Here is a 3,754-nt window from a genome sequence, read left to right on the forward strand (position 1 = left end):
CTGAAATTGTTGATATGATTCGTTTCAGAACTCACTGAGTTTTTTCAGAAGTACCATCCTGAATTCTCTGACATTTAAGTTGCATATTTCTGTCTATAAGCTCATTTTCTGGAGATCTTTCTCTTTCTTTCTGAGAAGCCCCGTCACCTTGGCTGTTCATGGTGTTTAATGGACTACTTTTCCACCTGGACATTTATGGAAGTGTATTCTGCTGTTTTTTTCCAGAAAGAAGCTTATTATATAAAGGTCTCTCTTTAGCCTGCTGCAAAGAAGGCACTTTTCTTTTGGTTTCCAGTGGGTGGCATCTAAGCTTCTTGGAGCCCTGCTTTATATAAATCCTTAACGTGGCCTTTTTTATTTTCTTGTAGATATGCAATCGTGTTTGCTACCCTCAGTTTCGGTCCTTGTCAGTGTCAACGACAGTCTCGGCAGCATTTGCTCAGATTCCTCTGGGGGTCTGCAGCGATTAGTCTTGGAGGGTATGGGGGGAAAGGCCCTCTGGGTTGGGAGTTAGGGGCTGTGCCTCAGTTTTATAACTGCAGTCAGTAAAAATCAACTGTTGTTTCTCTGCGGTCCCGTCCCACTTCTCTGCTTTCTTCCCTGATGACTGGACCCTGCTGCCAATTTCATGGAACTCACAGCACTTCCAGGCAAGGCTGTTCAGGGAAGTTGCAGCACTTTCTCCCCACCTCTTCCTGCAGGGAGCTCCAGAGGCTGCGAGAGGCAGCTTCTTTATTTCTCCCCGTCCACTGCCCAACACCCAGGGTTCTGATCTCTGGTAGCTCTTATACACCGATCCCATGCTCAGATGTACTGGTGTGCAGTTTGGGTGTTTTTTGTTGAGTTTTAGATGTTCAGCTTATTGTTGTTTCAAGGGGAGAGATCCGAGGATGTCTCTCACTCCGCTAGTTTCCCAGAATGAATGGACAATATTTAAAAGCAATGTGGAACAGTTTTCAATAGCGCTTCTTTTTAATGAGCTTAAAATTTAGTATTAATTCATAATATTTTTTGCTAACAAAAGATAGCAATCATAATCCTTGTATTATGAAAGATATCCTTATTGACATGAAAAAAATAGAATATGAAATAAACCAAAAGAGTGAGGTTATATATTTGAACATTTTTAATTAAAAATACCTTAGGTCATATGTGAGTTTATCACACTAGCTCTAATTAGTTTACAGAATCCTAAAAAATGTGTCAAATACTTATAAACCATAAAGTGGTACAAAGGAGACTGGAATCAGGTGGGATGTTTTGGCTGAAGAGAAAAAATGAAATTAAAGACTTGAAGTAGCTTGATGTCAGCATAGGACCTGAAAAAAATAAATGGTGGTTGAAGAGAGAAAAAAGAGAAAGGCAGAAGAGCATACAATGAGACTATTGGAAAACTAATAAAGACACCTTTGAGGGCAAGAAATATTTTTTATGCTTCTTCTGAATCCTCTATAGCCTAGTGCAGAACTTGCTTAGCACAAAGTTAGTATTCAAAATACTCAACGAATGTATTAGTTGATAAAAGATAATTCCAAAAATATGTTACAACTATATCTAATTGATTTTTTAAAGGAAAACTCTAGAAGTGAACATTTAAAATATTGGAAAGCAAACAAAAAGATAGGTAGTAGAAAAGGAGAGAAAATTGGAGATCGCTGTATACTAAGCAAGATAAATTGCCAATCCTTTCTTTATTATGCATTACATTGAAAAAAATTATGTGCAACATAATCAAATGGAATCAACTGGAGAAACTAGCTCCATTTCATGCTGATACTCAGGTTGGCAGTATCTTGATATAAATCCAATCTACTCGGATTTTCTTCTAAGGTAAGAAAGCTCATAAATCTAATTGTTAGTGCATTTAGAGGTAGAAGTCTCTGGAATAGACTCACATTGACCAAAGTCATAGGGGACTCATATATAAAAACCTAAATAATAGTTCTGATTTATAATACACATAATCACTGTACCATCAAATATATCAGAACACCAATATATAAATAAAGAAGAATTTACATTTAAGTATTTCAGAGTGAGTATGTATTCTACTATTTGACTGTGAAGTTTGTTATGAATGGACAAGGCAACATTCGTCCACATCAGGTTCCTCTTACAGTGCCTGTTACAAAGAAATATTGATTCATAAGGCTTTATAATCATTAACTCTACCTTCTGACTGATTTATGAGCCATTTTGGATTGAACTTGGAAAAATGCCTAAGCATATAGGGAAGCTGTTCAGCATTACTGTTCAATGTGTTGCACTTTCATTCTCTGGGCTTCAATACTTTACTTGGCTACACACTTATATAGTGAACTATTCTGGTGGTAGAAAGGACTGTGAGCAAAACTTGTTCAAACACTGAAAACAGGAATAGCCTGAGGCTGGCTGGATAATTGCCTGATCTTTTTCAACTGAACTGCCAATGCCAAGCATTAGAATTCTCCTTGTCTGTGTTTGGTAAATGACAAACTGGCAACTACAGGTTATATTCTCTTTCAGGTTACTGCTCCTAGTACTTTATATTGAACCTTTGCCTAAACCAGGACCTGCAATCTATTGATTATACCAACTTTTCACTACTCCTGGCTTATCTCATGCCTTAACTTCCTTTCTTGCTTGGTTTAAATAGTCTACTATTATAACCACTAATTGCATGTATATTAAAATCCTTGTTACTCTATTCCTTCATGATATAAGATTGGTAAAACGAACAAACAAACAAACAAACAAACAAAAAATCTATCCTATTTAACATAGCACACTCTACTTACTCTGAATGTGCACCTGGAAGATGAATACAGCTAGCAAGGACACATATTTCCCTAATTTATTTTGTCTTTATTGGGCAACAATTACTTCTCTATTTTCAGACCTTCTTCTTCCCCATACTTTCTAATGACTGTGCTTCCAATCTCAATTACAAAATAGAAGAAATTCAGAATAAACTTTCAGATATTACTGTTTGCCAACTTACTTCCATCTTTACCCAAAGACTCTGCCTTCCTTCTTGCTGCAGCAAATTAGTTTTCTGAACCTCTACTAAATTCAGTCCTTCATGCATTTTATTCTATCCCCTCATGCCTACTAAAGGACATTCATTGTTATCTTCTTCAACATTTTATTATATTCCACATCAACCCACTTCTCCCACAGGCTTCTATGTAGGAGTAAATGATTAATCTATCCCTCTAATATCTCAGGATTAATCATAAACTTGGAATCCCCCTTAACTCATATCTTCTCTCATACCTCACAATAATTTTATTGGCAAATCACATATCAATAGTTGAACCAAGGCTCACACCTTCAATCCCACAAAGTTCAGGTCACTATGGTCTCTTGACTAAATTAAAATTGTTGCCTGAAAACTGGCCTCCTTGCTTTCTCCCTTAATTGTTTTAATTTATTATAATTAATATTGTCAGAAAGATCCTTTTAAAGCACAAATTAGACCATGTTTCTTCCCTGATTAGAATACTGCAGAGTGTTCTCATCTTCCTCACCATCACAGTCAAATGAACTGATTGGTTTTAATTCTTTTGCTGTAGTCCTCAATTACCTTGCCCTGGGCATATCTGAGCTGTTTCTTGAGCACATTAAACACAAATCCACCTCTGTACTTTTCACTCTGCCTAGGTATTATTTCCTTGGTTCCTTCAGGTTTGTGATCAAATGTCCCTTTATCAGTGTGACCCCCCCATAACCACAACTTTCTATAAAATAACCACTTCCCTTCTCCTTTCCACTT

The sequence above is a fragment of the Pteropus vampyrus genome, unplaced genomic scaffold, assembly GCF_000151845.1.
Source record: "Pteropus vampyrus isolate Shadow unplaced genomic scaffold, Pvam_2.0 Scaffold91, whole genome shotgun sequence".
Lineage (NCBI taxonomy): Eukaryota > Metazoa > Chordata > Mammalia > Chiroptera > Pteropodidae > Pteropus > Pteropus vampyrus.